Raw genomic sequence first — 16,289 nt, 5'->3', positions numbered from 1 at the left:
TAAAAGATTTTATTTATTTGAGAGAGAGAATGAGAGCACGAGAGGGAAGAGGGTCAGAGGGAGAAGCAGACTCCCTGCTGAGCAGGGAGCCCAATGTGGGACTCGATCCCGGGACTCCAGGATCATGACCTGAGCCGAAGGCAGTCGCTTAACTGACTGAGCCACCCAGGCGCCCAGATTCCTTCTTTTTCAAATGCTAGAAGCATTCTGTGTAGTGATATGTAACCTTTAGCATGGGTACAATTGCAATGAAGTATTAACCTTTCACAGATTAATCAGCATATAAAAACTAGCCACCACTTTGCCATCTTTGAGGAATGATGTGGTCTGCTGGAATAAAATTTTCCTCTAACTGAAGATTCTCTTTGTGAAGTGTGGTTGAATGTCCTCAGAAAAGTTGCTCAGGAGATAGATATTCCTCATATGTCGATTACTTGTAGAAGGATTTGGGTGGATATATTATGCTGTCATAGAGAATATTGCACTATTTAATTATGATGACTAAGCGTCATGGACCTTGGTTTGCTGTGCTGTATGGACTGCTGGTATGTGTGGGGCCATGTGTGTGTGCTAAATTGCCCCAGACCAGAGGTACTTATTGGTAGTGTTTCATCTCCTTCCTTGCTATACTTTCCTGCTCTCTCTCACATACTGCTTCTGATTTTCTGTGTTTTTATAATTGGAGAGAAACTTAAGATTTCAGTGGGGAATCAGACAACAGGTCTTCTTAAATTGTCCACTCTGTCATTCTGTTACATTTGTGATAGGATGAGCCCCACCAAGAATGGAGTCAAGCTACGCAAAAGGGATTTGGCAGATACCATTTAAATAGGTCTGGCAGGCAAGGTTAGAATTTTTAGTCAGAGTGCTTGTGAAGCTGGAGAGTAGCTTTGAATTCTTATTACCCTGGGACAGAAGCTCTGCCTGGTGAATAAGAGTAGTCCTGGCTCATAGGTAATTTTACCCAGAAGACACTCAGATGGCTGGGCTAGTGATATGGTGTGTCTTGCTTCTTATGGAGTCTTATTTGACTTTGGAATCATTCTGTGAGTAACCTTAACTCCTGTGGGACAGTTTAAGAAATGCTCTTTTGGAGAATGCTGTATAGGCAGTCCTCACTTAGCACGGTTCTGATATGCACAGATTTCAGTTACCATGTAAAGGAAAATTGTTTCTCTGCTTACACTTCTAACACCAAATGTGTAGATTTTCCACACTAAGCAATTCCCTGGTTGTCTGCAGATGCCAAGTGGGTGTCTTATAATTTAATTCAATTCTGACACTAACTATCTGGAGTTAGTGCAGAACCCACTTAAGGTTTAGTCCTTAAGGGCTTGGTCCCACAAGACTGTCCCCCTACTTCAGACACCAGTCACAAATTGTGGGTTCCTCGGTAACCTACACTTCTGTTCGATGTGGCTACTAATGGGGGTTCTCATGACCTCCTTTTCACGTTTGATAATTTGCTATAATGGCTCACAGAATCCAAGGAAACATTTAGTATTACCAGTTGATTATAAAGGATATTATAAAGGTTGCAAATGAATAGCCAGATGAAGAGGTACTTAGGGTGAGGTCCAGAAGAGTCCCACATGCAGGAGATTCTGTCCTGTTGGGGTTTGGGATGTGCCACTCTTCTGGTATGTGGATGTATTCACCAACCCCAAAGGGCTCCAAACCCCTTCATTTAGGGTTTTTATGGAGGTTCCATTACATATGCATGACTGATTAAGCCATTGGCTATTGGTCATTAATTCAATCCCCAGTCCTTATCCCAGCCTCGGAGGTTGGGAGTTGGACTAAAAGTTATAACCCTCTGATCACATGGTTGGTTCCTCTGGCACCCAGTCCCCATCTTGAAGCTCTCTAGGAGCCCACCAAAAGTCATCTCATTAGCATAAACTCAGGCACCATTTGATTGAAGGGAGCTTGTTAGGAATAACAAAAGGCATTACTCTTATTGGGAAATTAACAAGGGTTTTCTGCACTCCTGGGCCAGGAACCAGGGATCAAGACCAAATACATATTTCTTCTTCTGTGGTTCAGTTAAATAACACTAGTTTCCCAGTAACATAATTCAAATTTTAGCTACCGTGATATATTAACTGTGCATAAAGTACAGTCTTTGCTGCTAGCTCTTCCATATGTGGTCAGCGAATCTGTGTGTAAATAGCAGGTGCACATCTGTTCTTCAGTTCATACACAGACAGGAAAGCATGTTGTTGTGCTACTTCTTTGTCGCCCAGTGATAAACCCACATGACACATGGCAAAACTGGGTTATCAGAGGAGGAAGTGCTAAAAAAGATGAAAGGGCCCAGCAGAAACAAAAAGTGATGTTTCTGGAAGTGCAATTTAAATTGTGCACAAATGGAATAATAAATAACTGATGGAAGGAATGTTAACACTGACGCCATTTGAGAGACTCTAAATACACAGCCTGAGAAACTTAGTCAAGGCAAATTTTATGGCATAATGTTTTAAATTACCCTTACTTACAGGTTTGAAAATAGGATGGTCCAGTCTTTGCTCTTGAGCTTTTCTGGACAACTCAGGGCTCCCCATTTCACTTTTTTTTTTTTTTTTTAAGATTTATTTTATTTGAGAGAGAGCCTGTGGGGCCGGGAGGGGCAGAGGAAGAGGGAGAGAGAGAATCCTCAAGCCGACTCCCTGCTGAGTGTGGAGCCCCACATGGGGCTTTATCCCAGGACTTGAGATCATGATCTGAGCCGAAATCAAGAGTCAGATGCTCAACTGACTGAGCCACCCAGGCACCCGCATTTCACTTTTGATGGATACTTCTCATTTTTAATTGAATTGAAGTTCTCTCAGATCTTCTGGGTAATACATGAAATTCCATGTAGGGTCATTTGTTCTGGATTATGTCAAGCTTTCCTTGGTTCAAAGCCCTATTCCAGCTCATCTGTCATTGAAAATGAAGAAGCCTGCTAAGGATGTTAGTGATCCTCCTCAGAATGCTACTTTAGATCCTAACAAGAAGTTCTCTAATAGGAATCCTTTCTCATGGCTTAGCGTAGAATGTGTGGTCTCTGCCCATAGATGCGGGCACTGAAGATTTTACAGGAGGAGAAAGGTTACGAAGGAACTAGATCCGTTTGAGTTGACTTCTGTCTTTTGTAGCTGACTCATCACTAAGTGTCTTCAGTGTAAAAGTTTATGACTTGCTGTGATCTTTTATCTCAGGGTGTGATCTCTTAGCCCTGAATATATTAAATCTTCTGTAGGTGTCATTAGACCCTAGGAATATAGCTTTCCTTCCCATACTCACAATGGGAAATAGGACTGTCAGCTGGGTTGAAATGTTTCTGATGGCTGTTGGTTCCTCTTTTAAAAATCCATTTCTATTTATGATCTACTTAATCTGTCTGTTCTTTCAATAGATACCCTACTTGGAAAATCAAGATAGGGACACTTAGGAGCTACATGAAAGGAAAACAAAATAAGTGGTCATAATATATAAATCTGTAATAAACAGGGACCCTTTCTGTACAACAGGATTATACCTGTGACTGAAACTAAATAGTCAAGAATACTGCATCCTTTTTCATTGACATAAACTAATGGACATTTCAAAATGAGATCTCAAAAGAAAAATTCATCAGTTACTTATTTCCCCCCTCACATCCATTTTCTACTCCTATGTATTTGCAAAATTCATATTTAAACAGGCTTCAGGATAGTAGCCCAAACTAATGCCTCCCTGATGTGCTTGGAATTCCTGCTTTGTGTCAATCAGTAAATATTTTGTGAGCATCCCCTACGTAATCAACTTCAGGTAGATCTGTGGGGAATAGGAAATTCTGAATTATTAAATATTACTCATGTCTTTAAGGAACTGAAAGTCTAGTTGGAGTAACCGAGTTAAAGCAGCTGTGAATACAGTATTGTGCTAGCCTCTGTGCTTAAATACCATTTCTTTGCCAAGCTGGCTGCAAAAGAACTACCTGGGGAGCTTGTTAAAAATAAAGATTGGGCCCCACCCATTAACTTTTCCCTGTAGATCTAAGGTGGGGCTCAAGAATGTGTTTTTCTTTTTAAAAATAAGCAATGCACAGCACAAGAGATGTAGAAGGTTATATGGTAAAAAACAACTCTCCCTCTCCATTGTGCATCCATTCCCAGTTTCTTTCCCAGAGGCAGCCACTTTCACCAATTTTTTGCATATTGTTGCAGACTTAGAGTCAGCATGCATTTACAGACATGCATGTGTGGTTGGTTGGGAGGTGGGGGTATATTATACAGACTGTTCTGCACCTGGCTTTTGTTGTTTTCCAGCATATCTTAAAGATCTTTCTCTATCTCTTCCTACAGAGCTTTGTCATTCTTTTGAAGGACTGCCTCCTAGCAGCTTATAAAAGCTCTACAGGGGATTCTGTTGCACAGCCAGGTTCGGGAGCCACAAATAGTCTGCGTGTTAAAGGAGTTTAGAAAAGTTTTCTTGAAATATTAATACTTTAAAGTCTTGCATTCCACAGCAAGGAACTAGATTCAGCAAACATTTCATGTACTTCTAGATTTAGGTTGCTTTAGAATAAATTTTTACATGTTTCTTACTTATTATGGTCATTAGGTAAAATCAGTCAGAAATACATGAAGAGGCAGTAGTATATATATTGATATGCATACTGATAACCTACTTTTAAATTCCTTCATTAACTTAACATTGCCAAGGGCGCCTGGGTGGCTTAGTTGGTTAAGTGACTGCCTTCGGCTTGGGTCATGATCCTGGAGTCCTGGGATCGAGCCCCGTGTCCCTGCTCAGCGGGGAGTCTGCTTCTCCCTGTGACCCTACCCCCTCTTGTGCTCTCTCTCGCTCACTCTCAAATAAATAAAATTAAAAAAAAAAGAACATTGCCAAGCAAACCTTTATGAAATTGCTACTGTTTATCCTTTATCGACATGGCAAGTTTTTCTCCCCCAAGATAATTTACAGGGTTCTTAAATTTTCTTTTCTTTTCAAGATTTTATTTATTTGAGAGAGAGAGAATGCGAGACAGAGAGCATGAGAGGGAGAGGAGGGTCAGAGGGAGAAGCCGACTCTCCGCCGAGCAGGGAGCCCGATGTGGGACTCGATCCTGGGACTCCAGGATCATGACCTGAGCCGAAGGCAGTTGCTTAACCAACTGAGCCACCCAGGCGCCCCTTAAATTTTCATATAATACTCATTTGGGGATGGCATTTGTTTGCTGTTTCACTGGTAAAGATAGAAGTATAGTCTATCTCCATGAAATGGCATATCCACTGGGCATCATTTACATTATAGCTTTCCTTAGTTTCTACAGATGGACCTCATACATAGCCAGACAGGCAGAAAGTAGGTTGCCAAAGAGAAGTACGAGTATTAGCTTAAGAGGTTGAATGGCTAGTGGAATGACCACAGGATGGTGAAAGATAAATATGTTTAGCTCTTTGGGTATTTCAGAAATTTAAAGCATCTTTCCTTTCTTTAGAACATTCTAATAGAAATTATTACCTTCGGGATGCCTGGGTGGCTCAGTCAGTTAAGCACTTGCCTTCGGCTCATGTCATGATCCCGGGGTCCTGGGATGGAGCCCTGCATTGGGCTCCCTGCTCGGTGGGGAGCCTGCTTCTTCCTCTGCCTCTGCTCCCCCTGCTTGTGCTCTTTCTCTCTCTGACAAATAAATAAATAAAATCTTTAAAAAAAAAGAAATTATTACCCTCCTGAGAGAACAGTTTATTTGTACTGATTTGTAAAATCCATTTAATCTGTTTACCATTTGCATTGCCTACTCTGTACTTAGCTGTCACACAGTGACACGCAGAAGGAATTTGTTTTCTGCACTCAAGAAGCAAACAGTGTAATGTATCAGCATTTAAAATGTATTTGGTGTGTATATTTCACAAATCTACGTTGGAACAAGTTTTGCTAGAAGATTGTTACAGAAAGTTTGGGTTTTAAGTGGTGGGGTGCTTTTTGTACCAGTGAGCACACCTGTTCGTTCTTCAACCCCCTTATTTTTCTCTCATATTCTTTGTTCAATTCCCTGGTAACATAGATGTTCTTAGTCAGCTGGTCAGAAAGAAGTTTGGAAGCCCTGGAGCATTTGGAAGTGTCAGCCAGCTGTCTGAGGCAGAAAAAGTGTCGAATTTTCTGAGATTATTATGAACTGAAGGAATTTGGTTCAGAGTATGCATTTCATTCAAAACCCTCATTAAACATGGTTAAGCACATAATATGCCAGTAAATGGCTTTAATGTGTCAAAAATAATATCTTTACAAAAGTTGAAATATGCCCTGCTCACCTTAAAAGAAAAACAGAATTTTATGAAAATAGTTTTATATGTCAGCAAGAAAATAACAGAAGTTGGGCTTTTTCAGAACCACAGAGTTAATCATAAATTACAAGTTTGATTTTCATATGTGCAAATTATAAAAATTTATAGTAAAGTAAAAATTCACTTTAGCTGATAACTGGTAATAAAGTATCACAGGGTTAACACACTGCACAGAACATAATTTAAAAGTGGAAATGCCTATTGGCTTCCTTGTACTTTTAGTAGGAACGTCAGTCTATTAAGTCAATACTGGTTAGCAAAATAAGGTTTCTGGACCAGCAAAACTTGTTCTACAATTTTATTCTAAGCATTTTATGTATATTAATTTTATTATTAACTCTTTGAGGGAGACAAATACCATTATCTCCATCTTTACAAATAAGACAAAAACAGGCGAAGTTACCCAAAGTCACACAACTAACAAGTGGAGTAGCCAGGGTTCCAACATAGGCCTACTTGACTCCAGAGAACTCAACCATCAAAATGAACAAAAAATTGAAAACAAATTATCTTTTTCTCCCCCCCCCCCCCCCCCCCCCCCCCCCCCCCCCCCGCTTTAAGAATGGCCATTTGAGTATCTGAAGTGTGCTCTGAAGAGCCATCCTGAAGAAAAAATACTAAGCCAAGTTTCCTGCTTAGGTTCAAAGCTCATAAATAAGCCCAGAGCTCTATGAGCTATGACTGCTATCTAATAGAAACGTAATAATGTTAGTAGCTACCATTTATTACTTAAAATATTTACTGTGCCATTGCTTACTATTTCCCAAGCCCTGTGCCTTACATATTTACACACATTGTTCTATTTAATCCTAGGGGGACTCCTGCTCAGAGAGATGAAGAAACTTGCTCAGAGTCAAAACTACCAGAGCTAAAAATCAAACCAAGTCTTTCTAATTCCAGAATCTGTGCATTTCAGTGAAACTAGTTGGCACTTGTTTAATCTCGTGGCAAGGAACTAGGCTGGGTAGGTCTTGCCTGGCTTATAGCTGTCCCAAGAGCCCAACTGACCCCAGAGTTAGGATATAAAAGGAAATATGAAGAGCAGGTTTTACGTGTCATCCTTGCGCAGGGGCCATGCTAATCTTCTCTGTATCGTTCCAATTTTAGTTTATGTGCTGCCGAAGCGAGCACTGAAGAGCAGGTTTTAAACTATCCTCTATGTTCCTGGAGGTAGTTCACCTCAAAAGCCACTCCACAGCCTCTTTGATGGTGTTAGTGTGGGACTTTGGAGGTTGCAGTCAGTAGTTTGGTGCCTTGGGTAAGAAGGTGGACTTTGGATACCTAGGTAAAAACTTTTGTAAGGAAGGAAAACTTTAAATGAATGCATTTTATTACCACAGCCTTGTATCATCCAAGGATAGATGAGAAATCTAATTCTTAGGTTGAGAGATCTTTCCCTTTTTACCAACTATTTGTTGCCTTTAGTTCCTATACCAAATTCTTAAAAAAAATTGAAGCTGAGTGGACTTTTAAAATAAACGTTGCTTGTAGCTTTACCACAATGTATTGGTTTTCGAATAGGTTTTCTGCACAGTTAATAATCAGTAAAAATTTACTGAGATCATGGTGTTGTGGGCAGGCTGTACTTGGTAATGAGAGAAGTCTTGAGCTCAATTCAGGAAATAGAGTATATAAAATAGCTCAATATCAGTATGTGGAAATGTGTATCGGTAAAATGTCATAGGACTTTCTATGGGTGATCCAGTGAAGAATTTGTAATTTGAGTTGGGCTTTGAAGACTATATAGTGTGGATTGCTTGGTGAAGAATGGGGAGAGAATTTGAAGCCTGAGGAATATCTAATGAAGTCCACAGGACAGTAAGACCTTAAAGAATTTGGCCACCTACCCTTCCAACAACAAGAGTAGAGAATATAAATGGGAGCATTATCCAAGAGGAAAAAAGAGAATGTTTGGCAGATCCTACGGAATTCTGGTTAGTCATTAATTCAATTCTGTTCTTGTCAAGTGTCCAAAAAAAGCCAGCTAAGCAACAGTTTCAGAAGATTAAGACAATAGAAAGTGCTAAAGTTGTCACTGTCCCACTCACCAATTGGCAGTTGGGCTGTTCTTCTATAGATGGAAGCTATTCAACAAAGGTCAGATTGTCACCCCTATAGAAAACCACCCCCAACACACACACATTTACACACACTGGTCTAATAAACATTGAACATTTTGCTGTTAGGAAAAAGTAGGGCGGGTGCCTGGGTGGCTCAGTCGGTTAAGCGACTGCCTTGGGCTCAGGTCATGATCCTGGAGTCCCGGGATCGAGTCCCGCATTGGGCTCCCAGCTTGGTGGGGAGTCTGCTGCTCCCTCTGACCCTCCCCCCTCTCATGTGCATGCTCTCTCTCTCTCTCTCTCTCTCTCTCTCATTCTCAGTCTCTCAAAATAAATAAATAAATAAATAAATCTTTAAAAAAAAAGAAAAAGTAGGGCGATTTGTATATGAAGGAAAGTTTTATAAGAGAAATGGAGTGAGAGAGACTAAAGGGTTGAAAGTGATTCTTACAAATTTTGCTTTCAGAATTCTACATGTTGTGTGTCCTACTATATTTGCTTTTAACATGCCTGTTAAAGCTGTAGTGATTGTAGAATTCTTTTCATGTACGGTGAGGGGTGGGAGAAGTTATCCCTCCCTCTGGGAGAGAAACTGAGATGTATGTGGTAGTTCCATTTGGTGCCCTTCAAAGATCTGAAATAAACTTCTTGGTTTAGGAACATTTAATTTTCATGTTTACTTTGATTTTTAAAAATTTTATATGATCAAGGAGTTTTTAATATTTACTTATTTATCAATTTACTGTTGTCATAAAAATTAGTAAATGTATGAAATTTACTATTAAATTCTGAAACTTTAAAATAAATGTTGTTAGAATGTTTATAATTGTCAAAACCTGAAGACATCACTAACATTTTAGTATAAGAGATTATATTGTCGTGGGGATGGGGGCTGAAGAGTAGGAGCTAGAGAGAGGAACCAGGGACTTTTGAGGATTATTAGCTAAGTTTTGCCCAAAGTGTCCTAAATTAATTTGAATGTTCCTATCCTCTCTCTTCTTCCCTAAGCCTTGTGGAAGTCGCCCTTAATAATATATCTTAAATATTGATAGATGAGTTTATGTTCTATGATGGTTTAGATTTTCTAGGACACATCTAACATTGTTTTCTTACTTAATTTGGTGTAGCCATCACTTTTTAAGAATGAGGAATGTGGCCATAGTCAAGGTATGACGAGACAAATCTGAGTTTCTGGAAGTGTCAAGTTGGCTTCTGTGACTTTGAGTTTCTCTTCTGGTTGAAGTGCAGCCCTAACTACTGACACCTCATGAACCTCACTTTCAAAGAGAGGCTTGGTTTGGAACTCTCACTGAATACAGAGAGAGCTCTCACACATCTCACTTTCTTCTCATGACCCTCTCTTTGCTCCGTCTTAGCCTGCTGTTATTACACTTATACCTTATCACTGTTAAGGAATATACTACCTTGGATATTTCAGATTGTGAACATTCCACTATTTGAGCATAATCTCTGCCCCTTGCAGATCACATGTTCAAGGCCTCCACTGAGTTAGTGTTAGGAATGCATAGAGATCCCTCAGCATCTCTTCATTTTCTCACTACCTTCTTCAGTCTTCATGTCCTTTTCGTCCAGCAGCTCGAATCACAGGGTCTGTCATTATCTTCCCTGTGAATATCCTCAGCTCTCTTTCTGGTCTTTGTCCACAAAACCCCAACTCTGGACAGACCCAGCCTCTTCCTTTGGGCCTGTGTTGAACTTTGCTGAAAAAATATCACACATCTGTGCAGAAGTAGTTTCACTTGGAATTTATGATCACAGACCTCAGATGGACTCTCAACCCTGTCTGGCAATGTTACCGTGTTTCTTAGTCTCTCGTTCTTCAGACCAATGATTTTATACTTTATTTCCTAGCTCCTTACACCTCACACCTTTCTTTTCCCACACTTTCCATACTCAGGTAATTTTCTCACACCAGACTAAGCTGAGAAAACAGAAACCTTCAGGCTATAGTGTGATGTCCAATTTATCAATTTTTTCCTTTGTTCCTGTGTGTTTGGGGTTGATACTAATTCAAGGCCACAGAGATTTACTCCTCTGCCTTAAGAGTTTTATAGTTTTTGTTCTTACTTAGTTCTTAGGTGTATGATCCATTTGAGTTAATTTTTGTATATGTGTATGGTGGGGGTCCAAAGTCTTTTACATGTGTGTTTATCTCAGGGCTGTTTGTTGAAAAGACTATTCTTTCCCCATTGAATGGTCTTGGCATTGTCGTCGAAAATCAATTGATCCTAAATGTGAGGGTTTATTTCTGAGTTCTCAATTCTGTTGCATTCTGTATGTCTCTTCTTCTGCTAGTACCACACAGTCTTGATTACTGTAGTTTTGTATGTAAGCTTTGAAATTTGGAAGTTTGGATCCCCTATCCAATGATTTTTAACCTTTTCTTTGGGTTGTAGAAACCTTTTTGGGTATAAGAAACTGTGGGCCCAGGACATGGTACATAAATGTGTAGAAAATTTTGCCTAGGGTTTATTTTATTGGATTCGAAATTGATAGTCTTTCAGTTAAAAAAAAAAAAAGCTTTTTGGGGTGCCTGGGTGGCTCAGTTGGTTAAGCGTCTGCCTTCAGCTCAGGTCATGAGCTCCCTGCTCAGCGGGGAGTCTTCCACTCCCTCTTCCTCTGCCCCTCCCCCTGCTCTTTCTCTCTTGTTCACTCTGTCTCAAATAAATAAAATCTTTTACAAAATTCATTTAAAAAAGCTTTTTAAACAGTATATTCACCTTTTGCTTTCTATGGAAATGAAATAAATTTAAATTGGACAAATAAAAATAAAGCAAGTTTCAGTTCTACTCAAAAGTGAATTGCATTTACTTGATTCAGTTACAGGGATTGAATATTTGAATGACAATGTCATGTTATTTTTTGACAGCTGGTTTTGACTTTTTTGGTTTGATTGCAGTGAGCTCTACTCAGATTCTCAAAGACTGCATGGTAGCAAATGTACTGGATGTAGTTCACACATGAAAGGCTTGTTTTGGGATATGCAGATATAGCTAAGATTTTTTTTTTTGATATTTTGTTATAGTTGTTAGATTGCTACATTTTAAAGTTTTTGTTTGTTGAATTTTTTTACATGATTGTAAAAATAGAATAGAATTTTATCCTTAAAAGCATTTTAATTATGAAATAACACAAAAACATGTCTAAAACATAAATCGTCAGTTTAATGAATAATTAAAAAACATATAACAACCACCCAGGACCCCAAGACAGACCTTTCCAGATTACAGCTCCCTAGAGGAAACCATGATCCTACAATTATGATTTCTCTCTTCCTTGCTTTCCTTTTTAGTTTAATCCCTAAGCACTGTAGTACAGCTTTGCCTGATTTTGAATTTTATGAATAGAATACACTGTATATATTCTCTGTCTCTTTTTTTTTAACACACTGATCACTCATTTATAGAATTTGTTCATATATTGCATGGGGCCATAGTTCTTTCATTTTTGTATCTGTATGTACTATAACTGTGAGAATTTACTATATTTCATTCACTTTACTGTTGACTATTACAAATAATGATTCTATGACCATTCCTGTTTAGGTAGGTATCCTGGTGCACATGTTCATGAGTTTCTCTAAGATATATTTACCCAGAGAGAAATTGCTTGGTCATAGAATACAGTTCTTTAGTTTTGTTGCAAATTTGTTTTCTAAAATGGCTATATTAGATTTACTTCAGCCAGCAGTATATGAAAGTTTCCACTGCTCCACATCACTTCAACATTTGTCATCAGACTTTTTAGTATTAGACAATCTGGTGGGTGTATTGTGTTATTATATTGCAGTTTTAATTTGTATTTCCCTCAGTTGTTAATGAGGTTGCATACCTCACCATGTGTATATTAGCCACTTGGATTTCCTTTTATGATGTGCCTCTTCAAATCTTTTGGCCCTTTTTTCTGTTGGTTTTTTTTTTTCTTATTATTTGTAAGAATTTATTCTCTTCTAGATATAGTTCCTTTGGTGGTGATCTGTACTGTAATGTCTTCTTCCATTCTGGTTTATCCTTTCATTCTTTATAGTTTAATGAACAAGATTTATTTTGGTATGATTGAAATTACCAGGGTTTTTTTTCCCCCTTATGGACAGGGCATTTTATATTTTGATTAAGATAACCCTTCCCAGCACAAAGTCATAAAGATATTTTCATATTATTGTTTTTTTCTTTTTTCTTTTTTTAAGTAGGCTCCACGCCCAGCTCAGAGTCCAACTCTGGGTTTGAACTCTTAACTGTGAGATCCAGACCTGAGCTAAGACAGAGTCAGACACTGAGCTGACTGAGCCAACCAGGCGCCCCTGTTTTCATATTCTTATTACAACCTTTATAGTTTTACTTTCATGTGTTGTTTAGGTTTCTAATCTACTTTGCAATAAATTTTAATGTTGTGAATTAGGTGCCTAATTTCATTTTTTTCTTCATATAGATATATAAAAGTCTCAGAACCTTATGAATTGAAAAATCTGTCCTTGCTGTGTGCTCTGCAGTGCCTATGTGATACATAAGTGTCCACATGTGCATGAGTCTGTTTTTGAGCTCTTCTATCTTTTCCATAGTGCCTTAATTCCTATAACTTTAAAATAAATCTTGATACCTGGTAGAGTATATGTAAGAATGCCTTACATATTCTTGGCCCTTTATATTTCCATATCAATTTTAGAATCAGCTTATCAGGTTCCATAGATTTTTTTTTTTAATTTTTTTTTTAAGATTTTTTTATTTATTTGACAGAGACAGCGAGAAAGGGAACACAAGCAGGGGGAGTGGGAGAGGGAGAAGCAGGCTCCCCGCTGAGCAGGGAGCCCGATGGGGGGCTCGATCCCAGGACCCTGGGATCATGACCTGAGCCGAAGGCAGACGCTTAATGACTGCGCCACCCAGGTGCCCCAGGTTCCATAGATTTTGATTGGGATTAAATTGAATCTGTGAATCACTGTGCAGAGAATTAATATCTTTACATTATTGAACTTCAAATCCATGATCATGATGTATATCTTCATTCATTTGCATCTTTTTTAAAGTCACTTAGTAACATTTTATGATTTTCCTTAAAGAGGTCTTGCGGGGCGCCTGGGTGGCTCAGTCGTTAAGCATCTGCCTTCGGCTCAGGTCATGATCCCAGGGTCTTGGGATCGAGCCCCACATCGGGCTCCCTGCTCTGCGGGAAGCTTGCTTCGCTTCTCCCTCTCCCACTCCTCCTGCTTGTGTTCCTCTCTCACTGTGTCTCTCTCTCTCAAATAAATAAATAAAATCTTTAAAAAAAAAAGAGGTCTTGCATAGTTTTTGTTCAATTCCAGTGTACTCGACATTTTTGAAAAATTTTATTTATTGAGCACTAGTCTGGGGAAGATTTGGCGGGGGGAGGGTGGAGAGGGAGAATCTCAAGCAGACTCCACATTGAATGTGGAGCTTAACGTAAAGCTTGTTCTCACGACTCTGAGATCATGACCTGAGCTGAAATCAAGAGTCTGATGGATGCTTTACTGATTTAGCCACCCAGGTGCCCCTTGACATTTTTAATTCAGTTGTACATGGTGTTTTATTTCGTTGTTTAGATTTATATTGTTTGTATATGGAAATGTGATTACCTTTTATGTGCTGATGCTATATGTAGCAACCTTTTTTGATTATCATTTATCTAGAGATTCTTTTAAGTTTTCTGCACATGTAGGCATAGTATTTGCAAATGACAGCTTTTTTTCTTTTCTAATTCCTATACCTTTTAATTTTTCTTCTTCTTCTTTTTTTTTTTTTAAAGATTTTATTTATTCACTTGACAGAGAGAGACAGCGAGAGAGGGAACACAAGCAGGGGGGAGTGGGAGAGGGAGAAGCAGGCTTCCTGCTGAGCAGGGAGCCCGATGTGGGGCTTGATCCTAGGACCCTGGGATCACGACCCGAGCTGAAGGCAGACGCTTAACGACTGAGCCACCCAGGCGTCCCTCTTTTTCTTATTTTACTATACTAGCTAGTGTTCAGTAGAACTGGTAACATTAGACATTCTTTTGTTCTTAATCTCAGAAAGACCAATTTCATGTCATTTGCATAGGATTTTTTATTTTTTATTTTATTTTTTAAAGATTTTATTTGAGAGAGAGAGAATGAGAGAGAGTGAGCATGAGAGGGAAGAGGGTCAGAGGGAGAAGCAGACTCCCCACCGAGCAGGGAGCCCGATGTGGGACTCGATCCCGGGACTCCAGGATCATGACCTGAGCCGAAGGCAGTCGTTTAACCAACTGAGCCACCCAGGCACCCTGCATAGGATTTTTTAGAAGTACCCTTTAACAGATTATGAAAGTGTCCTTCTAGTCTTAATTTTCTAAGAGGTTTTGTTTACTTTTTAATCATAAGTAAATGTTGAATTTTGTTAAGCACTTGTCCTGTATCTTTTTTTCTTTAAATTTTTATTGTTGTGTTAATCACCATATATTACATCATTAGTTTTTTTTTTTAAAGATTTTATTTATTTTTTTGAGAGAGAGAGAGAGAGAGAGAGAGCACGAGAGGGAAGAGGGTCAGAGGGAGAAGCAGACTCCCTGCTGAGCAGGGAGCCCGATGTGGGACTTGATCCCGGGACTCCAGGATCATGACCTGAGCTGAAGGCAGACGCTTAACCAACTGAGCCACCCAGGCGCCCTACATCATTAGTTTTTGATGTAGTGTTCCATGATTCATTGTTTGTGTATAACACCCAGTACTCCACGCAGAACGTGCCCTCTTTAATACCTGTATCTTTTTAAATGGTCATAAGACCTTTTCTTTTAATCTGTTGATGTAGCATATTTCACTGATTAAACGTTTTAGAGTTTACCACCTTGCATTCTTGAGATAGACCAAACTTGCTATTTGCATCTTTGCTCGTAAATGAGAGTGGCTTGTAATTTTCCTTTCTTGTATCATCCTTTCCAAGTTTTAGTATCAGGCTATGCTATCCTAAAATGAGTTAGGGAGTAAGTCTTTTTGTTCTATTCTCTGGTGCAAGTTTTATATAGTATTAGAATTACTTCTTGAGTATATGTGGGACTGGGATATTTGTGTGTGTTGGGGGGACAATTTTAAAAATTATGAAGTAACAGTTACAGGAGTATTCAGATACTCTATTTCTTTGTGATTCAGGTTTGCCTATTTATCTATATTTTCTAGTCTCTTAGCATAAAATTGTTCATAATACTCTCTTTTACCTTTAATGTCTATAGAATCTATAGTTCTGTACTTCTTTTCATTCCTGGTATTGGTTATTCATGTCTTATCTCTTTCTTCAGTTCGCTAGAGAGGTTTGCCAATTTTGTGTTTTCAAAGAATTTTTGGCTTTGGTGCTCTCTTGCATGGTTTGTTTTCTATGTCATCAGTTCTGCTTTTTTTATTCGTTCTATGTTTTTAAGGTTTATTTTGCTATTCTTTTTGTAACTTCTTCAGGTAAATGTTTATTAGCTTACTGATTTCAGCCTTTTTTTCTAATACATGCATTTAAAGCCGTACATTTTTTTTAAAGCTGTACATTTTTTAAAATTTTTTATTGTTATGTTAATCACCATACATTACATCATTAGTTTTTGATGTAGTGTTCCATGATTCATTGTTTGTGCATAACACCCAGTGCTCCACGCAGAACGTGCCCTCTTTAATACCCATCACCAGGCTAACCCATCCCCCCACCCCCCTCCCCTCTAGAACCCTCAGTTTGTTTTTCAGAGTCCATCGTCTCTCATGGTTCGTCTCCCCCTCCGACTTACTCCCCTTCATTCTTCCCCTCCTGCTATCTTCTTTTTCTTTTTTCTTAACATATGTTGCGTTATTTGTTTCAGAAGTACAGATCTGTGATTCAACAGTCTTGCACAATTCACAGTGCTCACCATAGCACATACCCTCCCCACTGTCTATCACCCAGCC

The 16,289-nt window shown here is 38.9% G+C and overlaps 1 protein-coding gene and 1 pseudogene across 1 annotated transcript in view; one reads left to right on the top strand and one right to left on the bottom strand.

Moving 5' to 3' along the window:
* Positions 1-16,289, top strand: part of KDM7A (lysine demethylase 7A) — an 85,199-nt gene that overhangs the window by 21,317 nt on the left and 47,593 nt on the right. The window lies entirely within an intron of this gene.
* Positions 7,348-7,448, bottom strand: LOC113912140 (annotated as a pseudogene).

The sequence above is a fragment of the Zalophus californianus genome, chromosome 12, assembly GCF_009762305.2.
Source record: "Zalophus californianus isolate mZalCal1 chromosome 12, mZalCal1.pri.v2, whole genome shotgun sequence".
NCBI lineage: Eukaryota > Metazoa > Chordata > Mammalia > Carnivora > Otariidae > Zalophus > Zalophus californianus.
Note: the sequence above shows the minus strand (reverse complement) of the source record. Positions and strands in the feature narration are given on the sequence as shown.